This window comes from Pinus tabuliformis, chromosome X (genome assembly GCF_031772625.1).
Source record: "Pinus tabuliformis cultivar Carrire ecotype Pingquan chromosome X, CPIR1, whole genome shotgun sequence".
Taxonomy (NCBI): domain Eukaryota; kingdom Viridiplantae; phylum Streptophyta; class Pinopsida; order Pinales; family Pinaceae; genus Pinus; species Pinus tabuliformis.
This window is the reverse complement of record NC_142308.1, coordinates 439080302-439096971: the sequence shown is the minus strand read 5'-3', so window position 1 is coordinate 439096971 and position 16670 is coordinate 439080302.

The window sequence follows — 16670 nt, the reverse complement described above, 5'->3', positions numbered from 1 at the left end:
GTATCGCACATACAAGCTGACGTCCACCCTCGAAACCTGTAGTCGGGGATGCAAAGGCAACCTAACGTCACCTTAAAATTTTCATCAAAACTATAATGCTAACTATATATAATTGGAGTACAGACAAAATAATAGAGCTCGACCAAATATAGATATCGTTGCTCAAACATTCACATAATAAATAACAATTTTAATATATACAATTAATTTTTCAAAAACATGCTACTTGGACCATTGCTGACCTAAGAGGCATCCTTCATAGTATCATATAATAAAATACAATATATTACAATAGTCTTTAAGAGTCCATGAAGTGTAATATGGTCTTGAAATACACTATACATGTGAGGACTTCCAACCAAAGGGCGTATGCATCACTAAAGAACTTATCCAATCCTAATATTTGTATTGTTCCAAAGCATAAGGGTTCAATGAATATGCACGGTTGTTTTTTAACTAAGCGCAATCATATCTATGAGAATCCTCCTATTTGAATTCTCTCATGCATCCCCCTAGCAACTTCCCCTGAATCCTTCTTCTTATTCTAAGAATGGAGGTGAGACACCTCTTTAGTCTTCCTAGTCAGAATTTGCCTCCAAAATTTCTTAGGAGCTAGCTTAGAGAGGTGTTAGAGATTCCCTTGTCTTTGACGAATGTATTGCCTCTTTTTCCTTTTAGTTAGGGCTTTATATATTTTTATCTTGTCCATTTTAAGAGATTCATCAACAGCTTCCTTAATTGCTCTCCTCGCACTTTTACACTCTTTGTCATACCATGGATTGGTTTTGCTATTTCTTTTATTATTTGATATAGGAAAAATTAGGGTAGATCGAATGGCCACAAGACAAGGGTAGATCGAGTAGTTTATAATCGTTTCCACGTTTTTATTGTTACGGCCAGAGAATGGCTGCAATTTAATAGCTTAATGCTATTAATATTGATTTTCCACTTCTCCTTTCGAAAATTGGCCGTGGGAGCGCTTCCTAAACCTTCTATATCAATACTAAACCTTCTATATCAATACATAAGGTTCTGTAACTCTAGATTGATAAATAAGTTTTGATTGTTATTGTCAGAGGATGGCTGCAATTTATTAAAAATAGACACAAAGATTTGTTAAAAATAGCAATCCATATTCACACAAAGATTTGTTAAAAATAGACTCCAGACTCCAAAGACCAAAACTCGAAAAACCAAAATTAATGATAAAACTTACTTTCATATAAACTTACATCTACATTGTGATTAAAATAAAATAAGCCAGTCAATAAAATAAAATGATTAGTGAAAATATTTCTAAATTTATAATTATAAATGAAACGAAATTTAAATTAGTATTTAGTATTTTTTTCTGTTATAAATAATTAGTAGTTTTGAAGGAGGACCTCCGTCATTTTTGCTGCTGTCGTTGCTTGTGTGTTCTTGGGTTGCTTACTGTGTGGAAAGATCAAAGAGGCTAAAGTTGCCCACCTGGCTTACTTACTTATTTTGAATTGTCACTGCATTTATATGATTTTAAAAGGAAACCCACTACTTATCAAAAGAAACAAAGAGCTATAGTTTTAAAATTGTTGAAGGGAAGTAAAGATAAAAAATATTGATCATTAACGAAAATTCCACAGGGTAGTTGTGATTTCGATATAACAACTATGCAATCATAACGTGGACATTTTATCTTTTTGAATAATGTGTGGGTTGTACACTTAATATAGAAATATCGCATAATAGAATAGTCAACTATAGTTTCCACTAGCTTCGCTAATCAGTTGTTAAGAATTATCTTTAAATTAAATAGATATTATCTTTTCTTCATGATGACTGTCCAAAAGCATATACGAGAAGCAATTACCTTTAGATGTACCTGAAGCAATTACCTTCGGTTGTATCATTATATATTTGTAGATTTTTACTATCCTAATAAGAAGGAATTCGGAGGCAGAGCCATTACGAATAAGAAGCAATACCATTGCCTTGAATGGTTTCGTTAGCCATTGCTTCCGAGACTAATCTGGTCTCTAATTCCAAAGAGATTACGAGTAATCCATTTTATAAAAATTTAATCTGTAGGTTGAAGGGCTGAGATAGAATTTGCAGAAATTTATTTTGGTTGTCATCTGCGCAAGGACTAGGTCAAGGAAAGCCTTAATTTTGAATGCAAGAACCCTATGTTTACTAATCCAATACTGTGTTGCTATCACCAAAATTATACAACACTATCGAACCTGGAAAACCGATAAAATAGTAATAATACAAACAGCTCCCACCTTCCACCCTTACCAAGAAGTTCATAAAAATTGCTATATTTGGCTATGTTACTACCAAAACCACGTAGTATTTATATTTAGTAGTAGCGTGTGCCGGCATACGCGCACCCTGCCTTCTAATCAAACCATTTCGATTACTCACAGTGATGGGCGATCATGGCGAGGCTGTTGGACGTGATGTCTATAATCGCTTTCGACAACTTACATCTACATTGTGTTAAATCTGGTTCTGTAAGTAGATTTCAATTTCCTTCCAAATTTGTTGAGGCCTATGATTCAAGAACATACAAGCTGTACTCTTAATGCGATAAAAATTTCAGTTTTCAGATTGGGTCGATTCCCGGAATCGACCCGCCGCCGGTCGGGCGGCGCGGGGGTGGCGGCGCCACCCCCGCGCCACCCCCGCGCCGCTCGACCAGCGGCGGGTCGATTCCGGGAATCGACCCGTACCGGCATACATGACGTATGGGAGGCACAGCAATCCACATGACTTCCTTTCGAAACCACAGAACATGATGGTATTCCATTGAAATTCCATTGAAACTGTATTTGGCATATTTCGATGCTTCTGTATTTTGAATTCTTTGATCATGATTGTTTGTGACCAATCTAGAGTACTTAAATGATTCTCAAGAGTTTGCAGTTGAATTGGTCTGTTGAAGATCCTCTTTAAATTGAAAAGAACACCACGACAAACTGGGCATATACCTACAACAGTGCGCAAAAAGGATTAAAATTCCTCAAAGGCAAAGGCAAGTCACAGAGCGAAACCGAGCAACCGACCGGGTTATCTCCATGGGATAAGTCAAAACAAGAAACCCCCCTTCATGGTACGTCTGATCCTACTGGTTCGGGGGCCGAGTTCAGGCCAGTGGTCTATTTGGGTAAAACTTTCGAGGTACACAGGGAGGGAAATAAGGTATTTGTCAATCGATAAATGTCATATTACATACGTGGCAGTGGACAATGGGAGAAAATACTTCAAATGCGAGAAGAATGCTTTGAAGAAAAGGTCGTTGAAGGCCGGTCAAAAAAAGAAAATAAGGTAGTGTTTGTTAAAGGATGCCAGTTTCATTGGCAAAAAGTGGCCACAGGCAAGACCATGGAGTTTGGAGAAGTGTTGGATGATATTATATTTGAGAACAATGATACTGTGCTCATGGAGGACGATGTTTGGTTTTTGCCCGTGGACCTGTCTGAGAAGTTGGAGGGAAAACTCCCAAAGATTTTGAATTTGCTTGGGTTGTTCTTCAGTACACACAAGAAAACCTCTTTGATATTGAGCATTGTATCTGCAATCTTGGAGATCCAACGAGTGAGGTCATGTATTTATAGGATCATTAATAAAATGTTCTGCAGGTCAGTGCAGTATATATGTAACACACTGCCTTATCCAGTGAGGAGGTTCATGTATTTGTTTATTTGGGTAGAGAACTTGATGCCCCGCAATGATATCCTATTAAAAGTTGAGAGGCGCGTTAATCTGGACGTTGTCATAGGTGGCTCTGCCAAAATCAACAGCGCGCAAGAGGCCACTCAGGTGGATTGGTTAGACCAAGAAGAAGAATATGAGTTCCATTTTGGTTGCTCCATTGTTATTAAGGCCATGTATGATGACGACACAAGAAAATGCACGGCTACTGTGCAGCACACTAGTGCAGTTTTGCGCACAGCCGAAGAGAAACTTCTTGTGAAGTGCCCGTCTCGGGAGGAGTTTAGGAGAATAGGGACATTCCTTTCATGCCTGGCAACTTGTAAGGCAGGGTCATTGTTCAAATATGATCACAATGACAATATAGTGCATGTCCGTAAGTGGAAGCGGTCTGTCCGAGATTATGTAGATGCTGGGTTTCCACAGATATACGAAGTCAGGTTACACGATGTAATCGTGTGAGACGCAACTAAGTTAAGTTTACTTTTCCATATGGTGTTTGGAAAGATTTCGAAATTAGATATGTCCAATTCCTAGCTATCATAAATAACCTAGATAATGATGAACTAGAGCTACGGGTCGATTCCCGGAATCGACCCGCCGCCGGTCGGGCGGCGCGGGGGGTGCGCAGCGCCACCCCCGCGCCGCCCGACCGGCGGCGGGTCGATTCCGGGAATCGACCCGTCATGATCGTAAGCCATAATGGTTTGTTTGTTTACAATAGTGCAAAAAAAAGAAAACTCATTAGATTACAATATTGCAAAAAAAAAGAAAACTCATTATTATTAAATTCAAACACTCATGTATATAGTTCGGTGAAGACTCGAGCTCCTATTTATGACCCTTTAGTAGACCCTTTCTAAAGAAGCGTTGAGGCCTTTTTCAATGCTCAAGATTCCATTGTAATATTCAAACATCATTTGCAAAGTTGCAACTTGCCAGCTATCACTGTTGAAAACTCAAAGGGAGCTATGTCAGTCCCTTCCACAATAAACATTTCAACATATTCTAGATTTGAGCCTTCAAACATTGATCTAAAATAACTTGTGTTCCTTTTTATAATGACAAAAGATATATATATTCAATGAGGCCGACTTCTTAATTTGTGTCTCTTTTATATATCAAAAAGCGTATCATAGTCTTCTGGTCACATTGTAGAATCGAATCCTCCACAGACTAAGATGAGCTCAGACATATCACAGAGATGATTTCGAACTTCTTAGGGTTCAAATGACACTCTAGGTTTGCGAATAGGTCTCAGACTTATAACTTTAATACTTAATCTGTAACGCTCCTTTTCAAACAATACATATCGCTCAACGTTGTACCGCATCCAATTGTAGCATATAACCTTTGTGACAAAAATTTGCAAACATTTATTCTAGTCGGATTGCTTTAGATGACGAATTAAGTCTTGTGCATCAGATTACCATAAACACGAGCCTGTTCATATCATCAGTTGGAGAGAGGTTTATACACATATATATATTGACAACCCTAACATCGATTGTAATATTTCCAAAATTTGCGAATCCGTTGCCCATCAATTGTATCACGAGATTATGATAGCCATAATCTTTGCTGGTCATGAACCCAAGTTTTTGCTCATCCAAATATTCGCAGAATGACATAGTTTGTCTTACGTTTGGTCACGAAATATAATGGGCAAGCGACTTGATTTGAAACCATTACCAATGATATTTCCATTCTTTAAATTCTTCTGATTTCCTTCGAGGGATCTTCGCTTATAACCTATATAAAATTTGGAATATCTTTAGCACACTTCCACTCACCATCGTAATAAATAACTATTATCATTCAAGCCATCATAAATCTTGAATGATAGTACTTATTTATTACGATGGTTTGTACACACGCGAACAAAGGTTGAAAACTAAATTGTTTGATTAAAGTTAAACATCGTCCTCAATTTCAATTGAGGGAGAATAGTAGTCAGCATCAAGAATAATTCGATGGGAATACTGTCTATCGCGCGGTGATTTACTAATCAAATAGGAATAAAATATATAAATGTTTATTAATATTCTTTATTGAAATTGTGAAAATGAATAATGGGATAATTTAAAGAATTGGATTTCGTGTACTATCTGATTTTGAAATTTAAACCTTGATTAGTATCAACGTCAAATCACCCAAGGTTTGAAATAAAAATTTTCAATAATGGTTTCTCCTATTGGCTCTTATCTTCTGTGCTATCCATGCCACTACCATCTTTGTTGCTTTCGATTACCAATGTGGGTTCCCCGTGCGATGACTACATCTCTATGCTACTTAAGTGATATTATCTTGCTATCGATTACTAAAAAATTGCTTTGAATTCACCTCAAAATGTTATTTCAATCTTTTAAATTCATGTTTTAAATAATATATTGATTAATATACATGTATAGTGATAGCATTAATATCATAACTTTATTTGTCATTTGCACTTGTTTTTCTCATATTCTAGTTACCAATTAAGAATAACTTTTACTACACAAACATGGTTTCCATTGTCATGTATACCATCTATTCGCTCGAAAATTCCTTCGCCACAAACTTATGCATTTGAATCTAAGACATAGTTTATAATAATGTGATTCCAAACCATGGTTGTTGCAAGTATTATTGTGTCAAGCACACACATGCTCGTGGGAAAAGGTTCTCCATTTTTTGTATTTCATGATCCTTTTATATAGATAGGCCTTGCACAATGTATCAAACGTTGGAAAATATGATATCATTGATAGCAGAATAAAAGAGAATATTAGATGTGCTAAGAATCTAGCTATTCAATTTCACATCATGATTATAATAATAGGTTTAAACTGCTTCTAAGATTGTATTATTGATTTTTAATTTATAAAATTATTTTTTCAATTTGGTTTGGTGAAATAAAGAAACAAATAGTTCTATCTAATAGCATGTTTGTTACCTAATTGATTTTTCAAGTGTTAGTCTTGGAAAGGGATTTAGAGAATTAGTTATTAAATTTTGCAAATTATTTTTCCTATATCAAATAATAAAAGAAATAGCAAAACCAATCCATGGTATGACAAAGAGTGTAAAAGTGCGAGGAGAGCAATTAAGGAAGCTGTTGATGAATCTCTTAAAATGGACAAGATAAAAATATATAAAGCTCTAACTAAAAGGAAAAAAAAGCAATACATTCGTCAAAGACAAGGGAATCTCTTACACCTCTCTAAACTAGCTCCAAAGAAATTTTGGAGGCAAATTCTGACTAGGAAGACTAAAGAGGTGTCTCGCCTCCATTCTTGGAATAAGAAGAAGGATTCAGGGGAAGTTGCTAGGGGGATGCAGGAGAGAATTCAAATAGGAGGAAACAAACTAGAAAAAAAGGAATGAAAATAGAAGTTTAAGAGAAGAGAATGGGATAAAATAAAGTGCGACGAGTATATAGACTAGATCAACTCTTAAAAAAGGTGGATCCATTTTCAACATTGTCCCTCCTAACGTGCGTCTAGAAATAAAACAATTGCATGTGAAGGTGGGAGAATAAAGTATTCATTGTTTGATTCGAAATTACTTGAAGATTTGGGTAGATGTGTTCTAGATCCGCGCAGCGCCACCCCCCGGCCGCCCTGCCCCGCCCGACCGGCGGTGGGTCGACCCCGGAATCGACCCGCCGCCAGTCAGGCGGGGCGAGGCGGCCCGGGGGTCCCGCTGTCGCGGAGGGGGCGGGGGAGGGGGAAGGGGAGGGGTGGCTGAGGAGGGGGCGGTGGCGGTGGAGGGGTGGGCAGGGGGGCTGGGAGGGGGCGGTGGTGGGGGATGGGTGGGCGGGGAGGGGTGGGCGGGGGGGCCGGGGAGGGGGCGGTGGCGGGGGATGGGTGGACGGGGTGGGCGGGCAGGGGGCGGTGGCGGTGGGCGGGCAGGGGGCGGTGGCGGTGGAGGGGTGGGCGGGGAGGGGGAGGGGTGGGCGGGGAGGGTGTGGGCAGGGTGGGCGGGGGGGCAGTGGCGGTGGCGGTGGCGGGGGATGGGTGGGCAGGGTGGGCGGGGAGGGGGCGGTGGCGGTGGAGGGGTGGGTGGGGGCGGTGGCGGTGGCGGTGGAGGGGTGGGCAGGGGAGAGCACAACTGTGATTTTCGCATTGATTTTTAAGTTAATCATTTTTTTTTGAAAAAAAAAGTAGTTATTATTATCTTTTTGACATGAAATTCATAAAAAAAACTATTATTTGACCATTTTTAGTTAATATTTTTGTATAAAAATTGTGATTTTGACATGTTAATTCTAGCAAAAAATTATCAAAACGTTTAGTTTTTTGTTATATTTATGTTAAAAATGGTTATTTTTTATGTCCATTGTTAAAAAATGTTGTTTTTTAGAAACAATTATTTCATGTGGATTGAAAAATTAATTAAGGATGTCTAAATATGTAGATTATCTAAAATTCAAACTATCGACTTTATAATTTAAAAACGCAAAACAATAAAAACCCCACTAAAAAAAAAAAAAAATTAAGATAGAGAACAAGAAAATATGAATACAATGACGACTTCAAAAACTATCAAATTTAGAAAATAATTTTTTACATTTCACACACTAGAAAATTTAAAGTCAAAAAATAGGTCTTTTAAAAAAAGGGTGTGATGCAGAATACTCACTTTTTAAAATCAGGATGAAAATCACTACCATTCACTACCATTCTAAAACTTAATGCACATGAAAAAAATTAAAGTTCCAAAAACCATGTTCTTAAAAAAACATGTGTATTCTACATCAACACTTTTGAAAATCGGGTCATTTTTTTGCCACCTCTACAAAACGGGTAACAGTATCAGTTCCCGTTTCAAAGTTTACATTGTTTTTATTTGATTAATTTAATGAGTAATTGAATTTGACTAGATCCTATAAAATACATTTAGATGGATTTGGTGTGAGATCAAAAAAAACTTACATTAATTACTTACTTTTTATTTAATTAATAAATAGATGATCAAAACTTACAAGATCTTCTAAGATATACTTGATATAGTCTAAACATTATTTAATAAATTAAGGTTTTGAATCATTGTAATGAATAATAGTTAAGTTTCTCTCGGATAAAATAATTGATAAATGAGTGTATCTTTTAACGCATTCCCCTAAAAAATAGTCACATGCTTGAAATTGTATAGATATAGTCACTCGCTTAAAACTTCGTACATATAAAATAATTGATAAATGAGTGTATCTTTAACATATTCCCCTATGAAATAGTCATTGGCTTGAAAATGTATAGATATAGTCACTCGCTTAAAACTCTGTAAGTACCTTACTTTTTCAAAATATATATTTAAATTCATTGAATATGGGACGAAAGTCTTCCCTCATAGGTTCATCGTAAGTGGGATGTTGTTTTGCTTTGTCCTGTTATGTTATATAAATATTTTGACTCAATCAAATTACATAAAAATTAAATTAAAATTAAATAAAAATAAAATAAAATTTACATTAAAATTACTTGGTGAATTTACATTAAAAATTAAAATAAGAAAAAAAGTTAATAATTATAATTAATAACTAAACTAGCCTAACTATGGATCTACCAAGGGAAAAGAGGGATCAAATCTCTTGAGGTGCAAACCTCTTTTAGAGTGAAAAGTGATTTGATCCCTCTTGGGGCTTGGTATATCTAGAGTTAAGATGGTTCTAGGCTCTTAAAAAACACATTCTATGTCATGTTAAAAAAAAAAAAAATTAGTAATTTAGGGTTTTTTAATGGTAATGAATAAATCACTATATTTAACCATATTTCATACATGATATTCTTAGGAAACCAGCTCACAAAGAGATAGAAAAGATAAATCAACGCCTTAGAATTCAGCCTCTTCGAGGGGGCAACCTCCTTTACATTACACAAATGAACAATTCTTGGATGATACAAATGACTAAACCTCCCTTCTATATATAGGGGTCTAAGGGGTCACAATATAATCAAGCCGACCTAACAGTAATAACATAAGGGCACAACAATAAAAATAGTGGCTTTCTATGGGGCACATTAATAACAATATGGGGACAATAGGGGCACAATAATAACAATAAGGGATACAATGACAATAGTAATGGGGGAATCACTAGTATTATAGGGACCTAACATGCCCCTCTCCTTCTGAAAAGCGTTGTCCTCAATGCTTGAGTAGTTCTGGATGCTTCTGTATAAAATTCTCATCCTCCCATGTGGAATCTTCAGTGGATAAGTTCTTCCACTTGATGAGATACTCTGAAATTGATCGATTTTGTAGCTGTCGAGTTCTTGTTTCTATGATTGCTTCTGGTTCCAATATGATTTTTCCTTCCTCATCAAGTTCTAGCAATATTGTTTGAACTGGGAGCTTGTCACCTATAACCTTCTTTAAACATGAAACATGGAAAACTCGGTGCACTCGAGAAGCTACACGAAGCTCCAATTTGTATGTCATAGTACCAATCTTTTGCAACACCTTGTATGGACCATAATACTTTGGTGATAATTTATTATCCTTCTTAGCTTGCTTAACGGACATTTTTTTATATGGTTGTAGTTGTAGGAATACCCAGTCACTTACACCAAAACTTCTTTCACTGCGATGTTGATCTGCCTATTGTTTCATTCTATTCTACGCCAACGTGAGGTTATCCTTTAAGAGTTGGAGAACTTGTTGTTGATGCTCGATGTGATGTTCCACTGCTTGAATCTTATAATTTTTTCTTAAATATGATGTGATGGATGGTGGATGATATCCATAAAGTGCCATAAATGGGGTCATTTTTGTTGCAGTATGGAAAGAGGTGTTATACCACCATTCAACCAGAGGCAATCACTTGACCCATTGTGTCTGTCTATCATATACAAAGCAACGAAGATATCCTTCCAAACATTTGTATACTATCTTAGTTTTCCCATCAGATTGAGGATGATAGGATGAGCTATGAGCTAACTGAGTACTGAGACAAGAAAATAATTATGTCCAAAAATTTCCAGTGAAAATGGGATCTCTGTCGCTTACAATAATCTTTGGGTTTCCATGTAACTTTTGAATTGTTTCCATAAATGCAGTAGAAATTGTATTGGCTTTAAACGGATGCGATAATGCACAAAAGTGTTCATACTTGGTAAGTCTGTCAACTACCATCATGATGACACTGTTTCTTTCAAACCTGGATAAACCTATGATAAAATCCATTGAAACCTCCTCAAAATGTTGGCTTGGAATTGATAAAGGTTGTAATAGACCTAGGGTCTTAATTGTTTCAACTTTATTTTGTTGGCAAACCAAACATTCTGCCACAAACTTTTGAATATCTGATTTAAGGCCATCCCAAAAAAAATCCATCTTAACCCTGTGGTAAGTTTTTAAAAATCACGAGTGCCATCCTAAGGGAGAAGTGTGCAATTCCATAAGAATCTTTTGTTTGAGTTGGGAATTCTTACATAGGTATAAGCGATCTTTGTACCATAACAAATCATTTTTCCAGATAAATGTATCAGATGTAATAGGATCTTGTTGTAACTTTTGAATGAGTTCCCACACTTCTTCGTCATTCTTCCAGTCATCCCTTGCTTCATTTATCCAATCTGGTTGGATAATAAAAATGGCGCACAACAATGCTTCCACATCCTCATCCTTTCTTGAGAGTGCATCTGCCACAACATTTTGCTTCCCTTTTTTGTAGATGATTTCAAAGTCATAACCCAACATCTTTGTGACCCATTTTTGTTGCTCTACAGAGGATAATATTTGTTCTAAAAAGTATTTAAGACTATCATGATCTGTTTTTACCTTGAAGTGTCTTCCCATTAGGTAGGGTCGCCATTTCTTAAGTGCATGTAGTATTGCCAACATTTCCTTCTCATAAATAGCTTTTTGTAAATACTTTCCTTTGATTGGACGACTTTCGAAAGAAATGGGTCTTTCATCTTGCATTAAATCAACACTAATTCCATTTCCTGAAGCATCACATTCCACAATAAAGGTTTTTGTGAAGTCCGGCGTAGCTAAAACTGGTGCTTGGCACATTGCCTCTTTAAGATGTTCAAAGGCCTTTGTTGCTTCTAGAGTCCATGAAAATGCATCTTTCTTCAATAATGTTGTTAGAGATGCTACTATTCTCCCATAATTCTTAACAAACTTGTGATAATACCCTATCAACCCAAGAAATCCTCGCAGATGCTTTATGGATGTGGGGATTTTCCATTCCTTAATGGCTTTAATTTTTCTAGTGTCTACCTTATCACCTTCATGCGATACAATATGACCCAAATATTCCACCTCTTGTACTACAAAGAAACATTTGGAGCTTTTTGCATATAATTGTTTCTCCTTCAATAGTTTGAGCACCCTGTCAACATGTTCAACATGATCCTTCCAAGACTTGTTGTAGAATAGTATACCATCAAAAAATACTAACACAAATTTTCTAAGGAAGGGTTTGAAAATGGAATTCATCAAACCTTGAAATGTAGAAGGTGCATGGGTAAGGCCAAAAGGCATGACCAAAAAATCATAATGACCCTCATGAGTTCTAAATGTTGTTTTCGAAATGTCTTCAGCCTTGATTCTGATTTGATGATATCCTGAATGAAGATCCAATTTGGTGAAGTAAATTGATCCATGCAATTCATCCAATAATTCATCAATGACAGGAATGGGAAATTTATCTTTAATAGTGAGCTTGTTGAGCTCCCTATAATCCGGACATATGCACCATGATCCATCCTTCTTGTGCACCAATACTACTGGAGTAGAGAAAGAACTTTGACTAAGTTGAATTATACTAGCCTCTAGCATTTCTGCAACCATACGTTCAATTTCACTATTTTGGGCATAGGGATATGGCCTGATGTTTGGAGGAACACTTTATGGAATCAAATGAATAGCATGATCATGATCACGAATAGGTGAGAAGCCTTTGGGAGTCTCAAATACCTTGGAATGATTATCCAAGACTTTTTGGAGATATGGAGAAATAGATGATTTCGATGTGGGAACCTCTAGCGAACATAATTGTGCAATTACACCTCATTGTTCCTTCTTTAGAAGCTTTTTCATACCGTTAGAGCTGATTATCTTTCTTGGTTTCCCTGCAATACCCCTTAATTCAACTTCCTTTCCTTCCGCACAAAATTTCATGAAAAGTTCTTGAAAATTAAAAGCTATTGTACCCAAGGATTATAGCCATTGGACTCCTAGTACAACATCAGCACCACCCATTGGAATGGAAAACACTAGGCTATTCAATACATATTCTCTCATGGATAGCTTGATATTATGGCACATTCCAGAGAAATTTATGGTTCCTCCACTTGCAACCATCACTTGACACTATGGTGCTAGATATAGGAAGCAATTCAATTCCTTGGCTATCTTACAATGAATAAAATTATGGGTACTTCCCGAATCAATCAACACTATTAACTTTTTCTTCTTGATAGTTTGAGGAGTGGTAATTCCAGCGAATGCATTACAATATATGGTCGGATTCATCTCTTCTTTGTCTAGGGTTTGTTCCTAGAGTATATCCTCTTCTTTTGGCATTTTTTGTTCCTTTTCTTCCTCCTCTTCACAATCTATGGAGAATAATTTCTTCTCAACACACTTACGACCTTTAGTGTATTTTCTATCACAACAGTAACAAAGCCCTTTTTCTCGTTTTACTTCCAATTGTTGTGGTGTCAACCTTGTAGGTTGTGGAAGGCTAGGGGCAACAACACTTCCATCTTTATAGTTGTGAGTGGTAGGCTTTCTGGTTGCCAGAATTTTGCTTTCCATTTTTCTTGCTAACCTGAATGCCTTCTCCAATGAATCAGGTTCCCAAATGCAAACCTCATTTTGGATATTATCCTTTAAAATCCCTATGAACACATCAATCCTATGCTCCTCTGGAATATCTTTTACCCTTGTGTTCAATTTTTTAAAGTTCTCAATGTGCTCCATAATTGAACCCTTTTGTTTTAGATTTATCAATTGGTTAAAAAAGGTGTTGCTTTTTGTATCCTCATAATGTGCTATCATCTCTTCTGTAAAAATTGCCCAAGTGACAATTTGTTTACAAGAGAAAAGCCATTGATACCATACAAACTGATTTGGTTCCAAATATAAAGTTGCAATATGTACTTTTTGTGTGTTTTGCACATTATGGATATCAAAAAATTGCTCCATCTGTAGTATCCATGTTCGGGATCCTTGCCATCAAACTTCCTCATATCAATTTTGGGACATGGTGGGTCTTCAATCCAACATTAGAGTCTATGAAATCATGATTAACATTTCTTTTGTTCTCATCATGAGTTTACTTTACTACCTTTTCACCATTAGTAACCATTTCTTGTAGCAACTTATTCAAATTTATCTTCAATTCTTCCATCTTAGTATCCATGTCATTCATCTTAGCATCCATGCCATCCATATTAACTTGCATTCCATTCATATTAGCTTCCACGCCATTCATCTTGGCCTCAGTTACCTTTTATGAGAGTGAAATTTGTTGTACTTGGTCTTATAATTTTGATACATCATGTTGCATTTCTTCCTCTTCTTCACGAGTCATGCTAGAGATTTCAGGTTTCTTACTAGGTGTTTCCATTTTCTTTCTTCGGGGCAACAATTAATGCTAATAATTCTTCACTATTCCCTTTGAATTCGTTCAAACTAAATTTTCAAACCAATCTTATGAAAAATTTAAAAAGAACTACACACCTTTTTTTCACTTCGTATGAGCTCGATATTGAATTTGTTGTATCTTTGTAACTGCAGATCTTGAATATCTAAAATCACGTCTAGAAGTATCCCTTTGAGTCCTCTTTCTAACCCCGCAAGTCTGATCAAGATTGGATTCTCCAAGGAAGATTTTTTTCAAATCTCCCATGGTGACATGATTATAGACTAGTTCAGTAGAGTGAACTTGTACGAAGTGCCACGTGTCACTGTTTCGACCTTAGTACCTAAAACTGATATACAAAAAACTACAGGCCATCCTCTTTCTGAAACTTCTTACGAACTTTCAATCTAATGCTTAGAACAAAAGTTATGATAATTTTCCCCAGGTCACTTGTTTGGAATGTAATTCGGGAGTCTGCAAAAACCCTAACTTCCTCAGATCATATCTCCGAAAATATAGCAAGACAAGCTCTGAAATTCGGATCCGAAATTCAGAACACTTTCGGCTCAAATGGGTTTTGTTTTTAGCTTCTGAAATGTCGTAGAAAAAACATTATAGCGAAAATTCCTTGATGACCTATTTGGAGCAGCGAAACCCTAGAATCCAAAGCTCTCATACCAAATGTTAGGAAACCAGCTCACAAAAAGATAGAAAAGATAGATCAATGCCTTAGAAAGCCTCTTCGAGGGGGAAACCTCCTTTACATTACATAAATGAACAATTCTTGGATTATACAAATAACTAAACCTCCCTTTTATTGGAGTTTAAGGGGTCACAATATAATCAAAACAATGTAAACTTTGAAACGGGAACTGATACTATTACCCGTTTCGTAGAGATAGCAAAAAAGTGACCTGATTTTGAAAAGGGGTGATGCAGAACACACATGTTTTTTTTAGAGCATAGTTTTTGTCACTTCAACTTTTTTATGTACATTACGTTTTAGAATGGTAATGATTTTCATGCTGATTTAAAAAAGTGGGTATTCTGCATCAGACCCTTTTTTTAAAAGACCTATTTTTTGACTTTAAATTTTCTAATGTATGAAATGTAAATAATTATTTTGTAAATTTAAAAAATTTTGAAGTGGTCGTTTTCTTCATATTTTCTTGTTTTTTATTCTTATTTTAATTTTTTTGTAGTGAGGTTTTTATTGTTTTGCATTTTTAAATTAGAAGGTCGATATTTTGAATTTTCGATATTCTACATATTTATACATCCTTAATTAATTTTTCAATCTCCATGAAATAATTGTTTCTAAAAAACAATATTTTTTAACAATGGACATAAAAATAACCATTTTTAACATAAATATAACTAAAAAACTACACGTTTTGATAATTTTTTGCTAGAATTGACATGTCAAAATCACAATTTTTATACGAAAATTTTAACTAAAAATGGTTAAATAATAGTTTTTTTTATGAATTTCATGTAAAAAAATAATAATAATCACTTTTTTTTTCAAAAAATAATGATTAAATAATTCTTCAGGTTCTGTCGCATTGTTCTAAGTGGAAATCACCAAAAAACGAACAAATTAAATTAATGCCATTGAAATTCAAGAGCCCAAATATTTTCAGGTTCTGTAAACATCCTACCTCTGGTCAAGTCTTGGTGCTATGAACATCACAACTTCGTATTGACCCTTTTAACTGGCAAACAGTTTCAGGCCATGGCCTTGATCCTTTAAAAACATAATATTATTTCCTTTAATGTAATAGGTTGGGCATTTAAATATAAGGTGCTCTTTTGTTTCAAATGTTAGATATAAAAACCATAATTGTTTTTATCTTTATAGATGTCTGCTTTGCCTTGACTTGTAGTTGATGTGATCTATTGAATTAAAAAAATATCAACTCCACTAATTTTGCTCTCTTGATGAAGTTTACATGATATTGATCATAGTGTTTTTACCATTGCATATAAGATCCAAATTCTTGTTTTTGTGGTTCTAGAGAAACATGTAGACAAATATTGGAGAATATGAGATTATTGCCTTATTTTAATAGATTCATTAAAAATCATTTTTAGTCATTTTGTAGTGTATTTACATGTAAAAAGTCTCACTATTATTTTATCTAACAGGAGGAAGTTTGAATATGGTGGATTCATCAGCGAATAGCCCAAGGCGAATGCTTTTTTTATCTAGGGAAAGAGCATTTGTATCCATATTGGATGATGAAAAAGAAGGTAGATTTGCTTTATCAAACAAACAAGGTGCAAAGCTTTTGGAGGTTTTATGGATTTGTGGGCTCTATCTCGACCATTGTGGCTGCAGGTGAACCAACTTGCTTAGAAATACTTGTTAAGAGGATTTATGAGTCACTCA